Raw genomic sequence first — 15,797 nt, 5'->3', positions numbered from 1 at the left:
CATAACTCCATCATATAGAGGACCAGTGATCACAGTAACCCATTATATGTGTCATACATAGTGTATTGTGTGTCATAATTCCAGCATATAGAGGACCAGTGATCACAGTAACACATTATATGTGTCATACATAGTGTATTGTGTGTCATAATTCCAGCATATACAGGACCAGTGATCACAGTAACCCATTATATGTGTCATACATAGTGTATTGTGTGTCATATATACAGCATATACAGGACCAGCGATCACAGTAACCCATTATATGTGTCATACATAGTGTATTGTGTGTCATAATTCCAGCATATACAGGACCAGCGATCACAGTAACCCATTATATGTGTCATACATAGTGTATTGTGTGTCATAGTTCCACCATATACAGGACCAGCGATCACAGTAACCCATTATATGTGTCATACATAGTGTATTGTGTGTCATAATTCCAGCATATACAGGACCAGCGATCACAGTAACCCATTATATGTGTCATACATAGTGTACTGTGTGTCATAATTCCCGCATATACAGGACCAGTGATCACAGTAACCCATTATATGTGTCATACATAGTATATTGTGTGTCATACATCCAGCATATACAGGACCAGCGATCACAGTAACCCATTATATGTGTCATACATAGTGTATTGTGTGTCATAATTCCAGCATATACAGGACCAGCGATCACAGTAAGATATTATATGTGTCATACATAGTGTATTGTGTGTCATAATTCCAGCATATACAGGACCAGCGATCACAGTAACCCATTATATGTGTCATACATAGTGTATTGTGTGTCATAATTCCAGCATATACAGGACCAGCGATCACAGTAAGCCATTATATGTGTCATACATAGTGTATTGTGTGTCATAACTCCATCATATACAGGACCAGTGATCACAGTAACCATTATATGTGTCATACATAGTGTATTGTGTGTCATAACTCCATCATATAGAGGACCAGTGATCACAGTAACCCATTATATGTGTCATACATAGTGTATTGTGTGTCATGCTTCCAGCATATACAGGACCAGTGATCACAGTAACCATTATATGTGTCATACATAGTGTATTGTGTGTCATAACTCCATCATATAGAGGACCAGTGATCACAGTAACCCATTATATGTGTCATACATAGTGTATTGTGTGTCATAATTCCAGCATATACAGGACCAGTGATCACAGTAACCCATTATATGTGTCATACATAGTGTATTGTGTGTCATATATACAGCATATACAGGACCAGCGATCACAGTAACCCATTATATGTGTCATACATAGTGTATTGTGTGTCATAGTTCCACCATATACAGGACCAGCGATCACAGTAACCCATTATATGTGTCATATATAGTGTATTGTGTGTCATAATTCCAGCATATACAGGACCAGCGATCACAGTAACCCATTATATGTGTCATACATAGTGTATTGTGTGTCATAATTCCAGCATATACAGGACCAGCGATCACAGTAACCCATTATATGTGTCATACATAGTGTATTGTGTGTCATAATTCCAGCATATACAGGACCAGCGATCACAGTAAGCCATTATATGTGTCATACATAGTGTATTGTGTGTCATAATTCCAGCATATACAGGACCAGCAATCACAGTAACCCATTATATGTGTCATACATAGTGTATTATGTGCCATATATCCAGCATATACAGGGCCAGCGATCACAGTAGCCCATTATATGTGTCATACATAGTGTATTGTGTGTCATAATTCCAGCATATACAGGACCAGCTTCACAGTGGTCGTTGGTTCGATACCCACTATGGCCCTAACTGTGCGGAGTTTGTATATTCCACCTGTGCTTGCGTGGGTTTCCTCCCACGCTCCAAAAATATACTGGTTGGTTAATTGGCTCCTAACAAAATTACCCCTAGTGTGTATGTGTGTGAGCCTGTGGTAGGGAATATAGATTGTAAGCTCCACTGGGGCAGGGACTGTTGTGAATGGCCGAATATTCTCTGTAAAAAGCGCTGCGGAATATGTATGCGCTATATAAATAACTGGTAATAATAATAATAATAATAATAATAATAATAATTAGATGCGGCAGTAGGGCCATCCTACCTTAGCTGAATGGTTTTATTTCACATGTGGGCACCATTCCAGAGCATGGGAGCAAGTTTAGGTGTCTGGGGGAGCAGCAGAAGAACCTAGCACTGCCCTGGACATATATGTACATATTGATCAATGGTGAGCACTTAAAAAGAGATAATTCATTTATGTACACTGAATTAAATAGTTAATATATATACAATGTTCTTATGGTAGAACAAAATGTCAGTTTTATGTAAAAGTGCCATTTGTATATAGTACTAATCTGTATATAAATGCCTTATGTTTTGCCAAAGCATTGTTCACCTTGCCAAATAGGGAACATTCGTGAGAATCAGGAGAGCTTACTAGGGAAAGTAACAGGATTTGAGAAACTTATTGCAGTACTGTTATTTAACCTTCTCAAAAGGAGACTAGATTTACCAAGTTGGATACTGTGCACCACCGGTACTAAAATAGCTGGCCAGTGGTTAGATTAACTAGAGTATATGGACTAGCCTATATGCTGTTTTAGTTACTATAAAGCACTGTAATTTTAATGTTATGTAACTAAAAGATGGTGTTCTATGTTTGGTACTATGATATAACCCGTTCAATCCACAGATACTCTGAAACTGGCCACACAGCTAAAGATTATCTGTCCAACCAGCCAACTAGTTGATTGGTTGGAAAGAAAATCTTGTAACGTATGGGAGGAAATGATCAGCAATTTGCTCCTAAATGCCAGAAACCAGATGAAAATGGTCGTTCATACAAGTTTGTTAAATGTTTCATCTAAACAATTTGTTCAAACAACAGTTTTTGTCAATTTTCTGATGTTTGGGAGCAAATTGCTGATTGTCATTTGCTTTCATACCTTACCAGATTTTCATTCCAACCAATCAACTAGTTTGCTGGTTTGACAGTTAATCTTTAGATGTGTGGCCAGCTTTACACGACGATCGAGTAGTTCCGTAGAAATATAATACCACCCGTTTCATGTGTCATTCATTTACATTGTATTGTTGATGTATGTAATTTACCTTTGTAATGTGCTAAGGGAATTGTTTGTAAGCATGCTGATTCACAGTGTGGGCTATTGTTATTGTGCAGCCATTAATAAAATCCTACTGGTTTGATACTAATTGGTGTGATATACTGAGTAACCACCTGGTTGCAATTCCTTTGACAAATTGAAGAAGCAATTACAGGAGTTCCCGGGAAAGAGATTCTGAACAAAGTGGTAAGGTACTCTACACAATACTACCAACCTGATTCACTAGATTTTGGAGGGGGGGTTATACCTCTACTCACTGTTACTTGGCAACGGTTAAAATTGGTTTGGCAAAGGTTGTCCGGATTTAGGTGGAAATAATTCCACACATGAGAAATTAATTTTTTATTCCTTTGCCCAGGCATGGCAACAATGGGATCTTTCCCACCATGGGCAACAACTGTTGCCTGATTTACAGTTTTTACACAAACATCCTCGCCATCAACATCCTCATCATCATCAACATCCTCATCATCCTTGTTGTTATCGCCAACTAGATAAATATTCTCCTCATCCTCCTTGTTCAATTCCACAGAAGCATCCTCGATTTCTACATCAGAAGGCACACAAATGGTGGAAGGAGGATTCTCTTCAATTACAGTATTAGACAGGTCAGGCTCACACATGGCAACCGTGGACACTTCTCAGGGATTTCTGATTTTTCAGAGCACACAGTTGGTTCCGGTGTCTTACTCGTATAAATTTTTATTTTTTTTGTACCTCTCCCACAAGCAGAGGGCTTAAATTATCATCACTAGAACTACCAGTCATAAAGAATAAAGACTAAGGCCTTATCCTTTCCTTTTCACTTCGTGTAGTGAATGGCATATTGTCAATTTTTTGTTTCTCTAAAGCTGACATAGCTTTAAATTTTTTTTGCTTTAACAGGCCAAAAGTAGATTTTTTTAGCCTGACTTAAGCCCTGGTACTTTTACCTTCATAGATGATGTTGATGGCCTTGCATCGTCATCATGACTGCTGCCGGCAGCTACAAGACTGGTATATGGATCTTGCTCCCCAGTCATGTGACTGTCCTCCATACTCACTACGCACGCAACCACACACATTTTTTTCATTTTTGGAACACTGGGGGTGAACCCCTGAAAGAGGCAGCAGCCCCTTGACAGACAGCAGCACAGCACCCCTACGCACCTACACCTCCGACAGGTGTGGATAACACTGGGGTGAACCCCTGCAAAGAAGCAGCAGCCCCTTAACAGACAGCAGCACAGCACCCCTGCACTGATGACAAGTGTGGCTAACACTAACAGCCCCTATGGACAGGGCAACGACAGCCAGCCAGCCAGCCCCTATGGACAGGACGACAGCCAGCCAGCCCTTATAGACACAACAACAGCTAGCCAGCCCCTCTATATAGAAAACAGTCAGCCAGCCCTTATGGACAACAGTAGCCAGCCCCTATGCACAGCATTAGTGTGCAATTGACAACAGCAAAGCACAGGTCCCAGCTCCCTCCCTCTTCACAACAGGAATGAAAAATGGCAGCGAATCTCGGGACCTTTATAGAATCCAAAACCCATGAGAATCCGACAGCGGGATGATGACGTTTTGCCTCGTTTTCAGATCCGAATCAGGTGGGAAAACCCGAGTCATCTTGGATCCGTGTAGTTCCCGTGGTTCTCAGGGAACCAAACCCGCTCATCTCTAATACACACGGTCAGAGTTGAACGACTGAATGATTTTACTAATGATTTCATGAACGATGAACGATTTCTGACTGTATTAAAATGAAAGAAATCGTCTGAATCTGAATGAAAACACAGACGATGTCAAATGACGTTATCCGACATGCGGGAAAGCGCATTGTTCATCGTTGCAGGCCCACATGTCAGATTTTTATTTCAGATATGAACGATTGAACGATTTTTAAAATTGTTATCGTTCAAATCTGAAAGAAAATCCGACCGTGTGTATGCACCATTAGAAGAACATGCAGCACTAGTGAAATTCTATTATATTACTATTCTATTTTGGTCATGGTGTGGGTTGGGGCAGGAGGGTTTCCAGGTGACCAGAAAACCCCCTGTGTTTGCATAAAGGTACAGTAGCCATCACCACTGTGGGCGTGCATGTGCGCCAGCCCCAAATCTGGAGTAAGAGATCCGTCTGAAATCACGCACAGCATTAAAAAGCCTGCAGATCAGCCAGCGAGACACCCTGCGACCACCTATACCACCTGCAAACTCCCAGTGACACCCATTTAGCCACTGAGATGAGAATGATTCCCAGTCACCCATTGATCATCAAAGTAGCGTTTGTGCATCTCAGAAACAGGCCCAGTGCGATAATCAAAAGATCCGTCCAACAGAACTCCTTTTATACCAGAGCAAAACCCTGGGTTTTTGCTGGGTCTACCCGGGTCACTGCTCAGTGTAAAAGGGTCCCTGAAAAATAACCTGGGTCAAGTGACCCTGCAATCCAACCCAGGTAGCTTTCCAGGGTTTGACCCAGGATGGTCCTGGGCCTGGCTGAGAGTTATACCTCTTTTCCACCAAAAACCCGACCTGGGTTTCCAGAAATGGTTCCAACCCATTTCAGACACTGTTTACACAGCATCATCGATCTGGGTTATTCTCAGGTCTGCCCCGTTCACACTGAACCTGGGTCTGCCCTGCTAAACTTGTGAGGTCATAAAAAGTGGGAGGTGACTGCTCCACAACCACCAATCAGCTAATTTTAGGCATGACCCAGGTCGGATAATCCGGGTTGTGCCGTTTACACTGCACCATTACCCAGGTACATCCTGCGTCCAACCTGGTAGCTACCTGGGTTGGATTGCCGGGTCACTTGACCCGGATTATTTTTCAGGGACCCTTTTACACTGAGCTGAGACCCAGGTATACCCAGCAAAAACCCAGGTTTTTGCTCTGGTTTAAAAGGGGTATTAGTGATAAAAGAATCCAAATACTGGTGTATTCCCAATATTTACATAAACACATGTGTAGTGTAAATGCTCTGGTTTCCTAACCACACACATGGAATTTGCCACATGAAAAGTTTTGTGCTATAATCTGCATAATTAGGCTTACTATACCAGAGCCGTAACTACACTTTTTGGTGCCCTGTGCCAGAGAGAGCATTGGTGCCCCCCTCCCATTTTTTAATTAGGGACATAAGATAGTACACCTGAAAAAGGGCCATGGACCCATGGGGAAGAGCCAGGGAAGAGATAGGGGAGGCCAGGAGATGCTGGGGATAAAAGCAGGGCTGGCTCCAGGGGTCGGAGCACCCTGTGTCGCCTCTTTACAATGTGCCCCCACCGAAAATGGGGGCATTTTCAAACAACGCCCCCCTGATCTGCGGTGCCCTCTGCGTGGCACATGGCACAAAACCCTATTTATGGCCCTTTACTAAACTATCTCTTTAAACCGGGACATGAATGATGAATTACACAGGTTCTGTGGATGATTAAAGCCAGGTGAAATGCAGGATTGAAGTCAGACAGCCAACCTTTGATAAAGCTGCATTAGAACAGCAGCGAAACGCGTTAGTGTGGATTTAAACCTACCAAGGACCTATCAAGAACCTACCAATAGGCTTGAACCAGGACTGGACTTATACTCCACAACTACTACTCTATAACTTTTGGACATATCTTCATCTGCCAACAATAAACAACCACTATTAAATACGGGACTGTTCCTCCAGCGGTGTGGATTTGGGAGACCTAATATATGGACTACGCTATTACATGCACACATGCTTTTCTGTCCTAGTGAGTCATTTTATTTTAGTCCAGTAACCAAATTAGGAACGAGTGAACATATAAATGGTTCTTGTATTATGCATTCAATCAATTGATTTTTAAACTTTTACATGTTTTTGTAATAAATACCATTTTATTGTGAGATATATTGTTGTGCATCTTACATATTTTTAGCGCTGCTTGCCTTTTTTTATATGACAGCCAGCCACAGAGCCTGTGTAATCCATGAGTGTCCTGGTTTATAGGGATAGTATAGAGCCCAGTGCTATGTTTCAGCAGGAACTTAGGGGCCGATTCAGACCTGCTCGCTCAAAGTGTATGCAAATTCAGCAAGGTAGGCTATCACACGGCAAGGATTTAGCATACCCACTATGGGCCTCATTCAGAGGCGGTCGTTAGATGCAAGCGGTCGCTCTGAATCAGGGCGGCCGCTTGCATCCTGAACGGCCGCCTCCTTGTCAGTCGTTAAGCTGTGGGTTAACACCCACAGCTCTAACGACCGACATGGATGATGGTCGCGATGGTCAAGACCATTGCGACCATCGGGGCTTATGACCAGACCCTAGGGTAGGGTCTGGGCACTTGTAAGCCCCAGGGAGCTTCCTGCTCTGTTCGAGCAGGAAGTTCCCCACTGACATCAGCAATGATGTCAGTGGGGCCGCCCCCAAACGGCAAGCGTTCCGACTGGAACGCCTCCGTTTGGCCGGGCCCGCCCAGCAAACGGAGCGAGCTGTCACTCAACATCGACAGCTCGCCCCGTCTGCTACGAGACCCCTAACGACGGAGCGCCCGTCGTTAGCCGGGTCTCGTGTATGCGTACGACGGAGCCGGCTCCGTCATGCGCATGCGCTGTGGGGCAACATCGACTCGGTTATGAGCACTCAGCGCTCACGACCGACTCTGAATGAGCTCCTATGTCTTAACGTCCGTTCGCATTGTGTATGCAGACGCCCACCAGCCTGTCTTAAGACGCCCACTAATGCACGTCATCTCCAGGAAATGTATGCAACCATCTGTAACATCGGGTACCATCGGAAGTGTTTGCACTTGTGGTTGACCATACCCCATCGCAAGTACTTCAGTGTAAAATTCAGCCAAGTGACGTGTACTATGACGCTGCATCTTAATTATGCACAACTCTGAAATGGGGTTAAGACGCTCAGGCACGCCTGCGTTCGCACCTCCACTCCCCCATTTCTAGTGGCCAGCCCCTGTCACCACCCACAAACGGCTTTTCCTGCCACTCATTCTGCTGGACCGTCTATGCGCAGCAAGCAAACGCTTCCGTATCGCTCGCACTGGTTCGTCCACGCGCTGTGCAATGTGTACGCACACACAGAATGCAAACAATTGGCTGTCTGTGTGCGAACGCTTCCTAGCGAGTGGGTCTGAATCGGGGCCTCAGTTCCTGAACCTTTTTTTCCAGAAAAATAGTCCTGAGTGAGCCTACACATAACACAGTGGGGTAATATCCTGTTTTGAAGTTGGGCTGCAGTGACTAATATCTGTTAATTGTCTAATTCCATGTACAGCTGGTCATACACACTACAATTATCGGGGCGATCCGTCCGATATCCGTGGATCGCCCCCCGATAATTGTAGCATGTGTGCGGACGACCAAGGGTTAAATATCGCTCAGTCGGGCATGCCGGATTGTCCAGCATGCTCCTCTGATGCGATATTTAGGGGGTAACCTGTCGGCCGCATCGGGCAGTGTATACCCAGCCACAGCCGACAGACAGACATTTCCTGTGTTCCTTCCCATGGAAGGAACAGGGAAATGTCTCCTCCCCAGGGGGCAGAGAGCAAATGTCGGGCGAGTACACTGTGAGTAATCTCAATGTATGCCGGGGACATCTGCGGGATGGCAGGCTGCCAGATAAAATGTCTGTCGGTCTGACAGGCATTTTATCTGGCCGTGTATGCCCAGCTTAAGGAGGAGGCACATTATTATACAGTACAGTCCTTGGCTGTTCCTGTATAACTCTCTGGCTGAGTAATGTATAGATCAGCTTCTGCTGGTGAGTGACTGCCAGTATATGGGGTAATAAGGTTCTTCCTGTTCCATGTTCTAAGGAGCAAGTCTATGAACAGTCAATATAAATGTGATGTATAGATATTGCTATATAGTTACAGACAGTGGACTCACCTTCCTGATGAGGGAGTGCGACTCCGGGCTGTGTGCTGCAGTCACAGGGCGCCTGGAACAAAGTCCACCCGGCAGTATTCATGAGCCCTGTGCTTAAAGGTGCATACACACACAACGATTTTTTGAACGAGTATCGTTAAACGATATCGTTCAGCGATAATCGTTTGAAAAAATCGTTCACTTTCTGAGTCAAACGATGAACGATTATCGCTCATGCGTGTTCACGTTTGTAGTTTGTAGTTCAGTCAGACTTGTCAACTGAACGATTTTCATTAAGGGAATATGCAAAAATCGTTTGTAGTTCCAAAAAATCGTTCATTACACTTTAAAAAATCTGACAGATAATCGTTCATAAAAATCGTTCATAAAATCGTTGGTAACATAATCGTTGTGTGTGTATGCAGCTTAACGCATTCACTTCCAGCCAGGTCACATACTGTATATAGGCTGAGCCTAGTGCCTGAGGGGCACATTCCCCAAACTGCAACTAAACGTGTATGTATAGGGTAGTTGTGTCTGATGCCACCATGTGTTTATATAGGGGAGACTTTGGCCCTCATTCAGAGCCGTACGCTCTGAGTAGAGCGCACGCTCTGAATGAGGGCCGCCCTCCATAAAAATGGAGTGTCCTCCTGGACGCTCGTATAGTTGTGGGTCACCACCCACAGCCTATACGAGCGTGCAGTTTGATGGCCGCGATGCTCGTGACCATCGTGACCATCGAAACTGCGAGCCGGAGCCTGCGGTTGAGGTTTTCAACCGCAAGCCCCGGAGTGATTTTGGCTCTATCAGAGCCAAAATCACTCCCATCACTAGTGATGTCAGTGGGCCGGCTTCTGACGGGAGGCGTTCCCATGGGAACGCCCCCGTCAGGGAGGCACGCCCCCGGCACGCCCACCAAAGGGGGCGTGCTGTCAATCAACATCGACAGCACGCCCCCTTTGATCAGACACAACGAGCGAAGGAAAGTCCTTCGCTCGTCGCGTCTGGCGCATGCGCACGACGGAGCTCCCGCCATCGTGCGCATGCGCAGAGCACAACATCGACCCACTTGCGAGCGGACAGCCGCTTGCGAGTGGGTCTGAATCAGGCCCTTTGTCTAAGTGTCTGATACCACCATGTGTTTATATAGGGGAGACTTTGTCTAAGTGTCTGATACCACCATGTGTTTATATAGGGGAGACTTTGTCTAAGTGTTGGATACCACATATTACTTAAAAAAATATAAAGAAAACTAAACATAATACACATCACATACTGTAGTAAATGCATTTGTCACATTATATAAAAGAGTACATATAGGAGCTAATTCATCATTGGGAGCAAAGCAATGAGGACCTCATTCAGAGTCAGTCGTTGCGGCTGCACGGTCGTAAGGGAAAAGGGGCCGGATATGCAAATGATGCACTCGCAAGTTGCGTCATTAAGATCGGATCGTTAGCTGGATGACCCCTTCTCGTACGCATTACACGTCATCTCCGGGCATATAAGGATTAATCGAGACCATCGGGAACCATCAGAACTGGTCGTAGAGCTTAAGGTTGACCATACCCTCTCTTAAGCTCTACGATCAAGTCAGTGTAAAAACCTCCCATCTCACGTGTGCTATGACACTACTTTGTTAATTATGCACTCCCATAAAACGCAGTTTGCAAAGTCAGGCACGCCTGCGTTCGGATCTCCACTCCCCCGTTCACAAGCACCTTCCCCTGTTACCACCCACAAACGCCTCATCCTGTCACTCAAACTAACGACCTGGCCAAGTTCAAGGAGAGAGATATTTCCGATCGTAACAGCTAGTTTGCGCACGCGCATTGCGAAGTTTACGCATGCTCAGTTTAGCGGACATCTGTGGCGTATGACCGTGCGGCCGCAACGACCGACTCTGAATGAGGTCCTGAATGCGCTACTTTGCACCTTGGTAAAACCATGCTGCACTGCCGGTGGGACAGATGTAAATTGTGCAGATAGATTTATATTTGGGAAGGGTGTGCCCCAGCAGAGTTCTTAATTGCATTGAAAAAATAACTGTCCTGTAATTGTGGCTGCAGTACATGCAAAAGCAGCCAGTATTTACCCTGCATGCTATAAAAATAAATATAATTGCCCCCTTGCATTCCAGCATGGTTTTTCCAGGTGCAGAGCTGCTCTTTTTGTTGTTCTGAATCAACCAATTTGAGTTAGGGATGGCCATTGGTGGGGTGTCCATCGATGGTTACCATTGATGGGGCCATCGGTGATTACCATCAATGGCACAAAAAGCATCTATGGTGAACCATTGATGGTTTGCCCCATCAATGGCCTCCACTGCTGGCCAATGAAAAATGTAGGGGGGACTTAGCAGTGGCCAGAGGGCCTAATTCACAAGTGATGTCAGTGGGAGAGCTTTCGGCTCTGTTTGAGCCGAAAGCTCTCTGGAGCTTGCGGCCACGAGACCCTACCACAAGGGTCTTGTCGCAAGCCCAATAGTCGCGATGGTCTTGACCATCGTGACCACCTTCCTGGCCACTCGCAATAGCTGTGGCCGCTCCATAAAAAAAAAAGACTGGCCCTGATTCAGAGCGAGCGTCCGGCTCTGAATCAGGGCCAGAAAGCAGGGCTAAGCTCCATTCTAAAGCTGGCCATACACGCTACAATTAACGGGGCGATCCGACCGATATCTGAGGATCGCCCCGATAATTGTAGAATGTGTGTGGGCAACCGAGGGTTAAATATTGCTCGGTCGGGCATGCCGGATTGTCCAGCATGCCCGTCCGATGCGATATTTAAGAGATAACAGTCGGCCGCATCGGGCAGTGTATGCCCAACCGCGGAACACAGAAAGTCATTTCCTGTGTTCCTTCCCACGGAAGGAACAGGGAAATGTCTCCTCACCCGGGGGTGGAGCGTGGATGTCAGGCTAATACACTTTGAGAATTCTCACTGTGTATGCCGCGGACATCTGCGGCTGGCAGACTGCCCGATAAAATGTCTGTCGGTCTGATCGCAGTGCTTGCGGCGGGGAAAGGCAACCTCAAGGGCTGCAAGCAGATCCAATGGCTCTCGATGTTACAGATTAATCCTACAATTCCCGGAGATGACGTGTGTTGCGAGTGGAAAGGGGGCGTCTTTATACACTAGCGAATGCTCAGTGCCGTAGCTTGCTAAGACATAGAGGGCGTCCTTATGCCACGCAGTGCAACCGCTTAATTTAAATGTCCGGACCCTTTTGTCAGGGAGCGGCCGCATCTTGCGAGCAGGTCTGAATGAGCTCCTGTGTCATGTACTGCCCTGGTGTATGAGGAGGTGTAAATGATGTGGGACAGGTATGTGAATGTGTGAATAATGTGGGGCAGGTATTTGGAGGTGTAAATGATGCGGGACAGGTATGTGGAGGTGTAAATGATGTAGGACATGTATGAGGAGGTGTAAATGATGTGGGACAGGTATATGGATGTGTAAATGATGTAGGACATGTATGAGGAGGTGTAAATGATGTGGGACAGGTATATGGATGTGTAAATGATGTGGGACAGTGTGACCTTCAGTCGGGTTGGGGGTCCCTCTCCTGGGTAGTAGGACTCCTTTCATACACACACAGCAGCAGGGAAGCAGCACACCAGTCTGGATGCGAGTACAAGCTGGTCGGCGCCAGTCTTTATTGTACAATGTCAGAAATTACATAAATGAAAACATAAACATAAATCCTAGTCTTGTCTGGGCTCTAACTTCACAAGTGATTTCCCTCACTACATGAACCTAGCAGGGCCTAACACCCTCGCCAGAAACAAAAGCACAGCACAGTCCTTACAGCTAGGTTTTCCAGGGTCTCTGAGCAGACTCCCTGTCTGCTCACCCAGGTGAGACACTCAGCCCTAAACAAACTAAGCATATGTTGGCCATTCTCAGCTGGAAGCCCTAATGAGCCTGTTACCAAGCTGAAAGGCCCAAAACCTGGAGTGGCCGTGGGTGGAGCCCTTCCTCTCACCCATAACTCCCAGGACCCAAACCGGTTTTTCAAAAAGCCGAGACTCAAGCCTGCTACACTGCAGACTTTCTCCTGGGGATTTAACACACATAGGACAGGAATCTGGGACCAATGTCCCTGCCACAGACCCCTTTACCAGTGATCCTATCACAACAGGTATGTGGAGGTGTAAATTATGTGGGACAGGTATTTAGAGGTATAAATGATGTGGGACAGGTATGTGGAGGTGTAAATGATGTGGGACAGGTATGTGGAGGTGTAAATGATGTGGGACAGGTATATGGAGTTGTAAATGATGTGGGATAGGTATTTAGAGGTATAAATGATGTGGGACAGGAATGAGGAGGTGTAAATGATGTGGGACAGGTATTTAGAGGTATAAATGATGTGGGACAGGTATTTAGAGGTATAAATGATGTGGGACAGGTATGTGGAGGTATAATTGATGTGGGACAGGTATTTAGAGGTATAAATGATGTGGGACAGGTATGAGGAGGTGTAAATGATGTGGGACAGGTATTTAGAGGTATAAATGATGTGGGACAGGTATTTAGAGGTATAAATGATGTGGGACAGGTATGTGGAGGTATAAATGATGTGGGACAGGTATTTAGAGGTATAAATGATGTGGGACAGGTATTTAGAGGTATAAATGATGTAGGACAGGTATGTGGAGGTGTAAATGATGTGGGACAAGTATCTGGAGGTGTAAATGATGTGGGACAGGGATGTGGAGGTGTAAATGATGTGGGACAGGTCTGTGGAGGTGTAACTGATGTAGGAGAGGTATGTGGAGGTGTAACTGATGTAGGAGAGGTATGTGGAGGTGTAAATGATGTGAGACAAGTATGTAGAGGTGTAAATGATGTGGGACAGGTATGTGAGGTGTAAATGATGTGGGACAGGTATGTGGAGGTGTAAATGATGTGAGACAGGTATGTAGAGGTGTAAATTATGTGGGACAGGTATGTGAGGTGTAAATGATGTGGGACAGGTATGAGGAGGTGTAAATGATGTGGGACAGGTATGAGGAGGTGTAAATGATGTGGGACAGGTATGTGGGGGTGTAAATGATGTGGGACAGGTATGAGGAGGTGTAACTGATGTGGGACAGATATGTGGAGGTGTAAATGATGTGGGACAGGTATGTGGAGGTGTAACTGATGTAGGAGAGGTATGTGGAGGTGTAACTGATGTAGGAGAGGTATGTGGAGGTGTAAATGATGTGAGACAAGTATGTAGAGGTGTAAATGATGTGGGACAGGTATGTGAGGTGTAAATGATGTGGGACAGGTATGTGGAGGTGTAAATGATGTGAGACAGGTATGTAGAGGTGTAAATGATGTGGGACAGGTATGTGAGGTGTAAATGATGTGGGACAGGTTTGAGGAGGTGTAAATGATGTGGGACAGGTATGAGGAGGTGTAAATGATGTGGGACAGGTATGTGGGGGTGTAAATGATGTGGGACAGGTATGAGGAGGTGTAACTGATGTGGGACAGATATGTGGAGGTGTAAATGATGTGGGACAGGTATGTGGAGGTGTAAATGATGTGGGACAGGTATTTAGAGGTATAAATGATGTGGGACAGGTATATGTATGGAGGTGTAAATGATGCGGGACAGGTATGAGGAGGTGTAAATGATGTGGGACAGGTATATGGAGGTGTAAACGATGTGGAACAGGTATGAGGAGGATGCAAGAGGCAGGGGCAAACACAAGATTTGGAAAAAATGCTGCAAAGGTAAGAATGGTTTAAAAAATAGAAGTGTTAATAGTTTATTTTTATAAATTAACAAAATGTAAAGTTAATGACAGAAGAGAAATCTAAATCAAATCAATATTAGGTGTGATCACCTTTTGCCTTCAAAACAGCAGCAATTCTTCTAGGTACACTTGCACATTGTTTTTGAAGGAGCTCGGCAGGGAGGTTGTTCCAAACATCTTGGAGAACTAACCACAGATCTTTTGTGGATGTAGGCTTCCTTAAATCCTTCTGTTTCATCATGTAATCCCAGACAGACTCCATGATGTTGAGATCAGGGCTCTGTGGGGTCCACATCATCACTTCCAGGACTCCTTATTCTTCTTTACGCTGAAGACAGTTATTAATGACATTGGCCGTGTGTTTGGGGTCATTGTCCAGCTGCAGAATAAATTTAGAGCCATGCAGATGCCTCCTTGCTTGTATTGCATGATGGATAATACCTGCCTATATTTCTCAGCATTGAGGACTTCATTAATCCTGACCAAATCCACAACTCCATTTGCTGAAATGCAGCCCCAAACGTTGCCTGCAGACACTCATTATTGTACAGCTCTCTAGCCCTTCGGCGAACAAACTGCCTTCTGTTACAGCCAAATATTTCACATTTTGACTCATTAGTCCATGTTACTAGCTGCTGCGGCTCGTCTCCTCCTCTGGTCTCGGTCGTTGCTAGACGACCGGGATGTTACAATACATCTGGCCGGCAGCCTGGCAGCCTCGTGGGGTTGTGGGCTGTCAGAGGAGACGTGCAGTGCTCCAGCTGTACTAAGTTTATTATGAATGGGGGCTTGTCTGAGCTAGCCTCTGGATTGGCTCCTCTCCCACAGGGAAGCACGTCAGCCCTGCCTGACACTGCCAGTTATAGCTCTTGCTTGCTGAGTGAGGCCCTAGTCCTTGTTCCTGGTGCCTGTGTTCCTCTGCCTGCCAGTGGTCCTGTTGGTTCCAGTGCCTGCATCCTGAGTAGCTGGCCTGCAACAACCTTAATTCATATCCTTTATTGCTGGTTCTGCCATCCTCCAGCTAGAATCGTGACTAGTATTGCTGTACTCAGCCTT

General features: G+C 45.5%; 1 protein-coding gene across 2 annotated transcripts in view; it reads right to left on the bottom strand.

The window, feature by feature from the left end:
- The window catches only part of LOC148506360 (arylamine N-acetyltransferase, pineal gland isozyme NAT-3-like), a 30,931-nt gene extending 15,768 nt beyond the window's left edge, over positions 1-15,163 (bottom strand). The window contains exon 1 of one of the 2 annotated variants that reach the window (XM_088446903.1): positions 14,832-15,163. The gene's annotated coding sequence lies outside the window, so the exon portion shown is untranslated. Of the gene's footprint in view, positions 1-9,006; positions 9,049-14,831 lie in introns of those variants that run through there. The other variant, XM_088446902.1, reaches the window with a different exon arrangement.
- Between the last annotated feature and the right edge of the window lie 634 nt (positions 15,164-15,797).

The sequence above is a fragment of the Taudactylus pleione genome, unplaced genomic scaffold (assembly GCF_031769625.1).
Source record: "Taudactylus pleione unplaced genomic scaffold, aTauple2 ptg000407l, whole genome shotgun sequence".
In the NCBI taxonomy this organism is placed as follows: Eukaryota; Metazoa; Chordata; class Amphibia; order Anura; family Myobatrachidae; genus Taudactylus; species Taudactylus pleione.
This window is presented reverse-complemented; position numbering and strand designations above follow the sequence as displayed.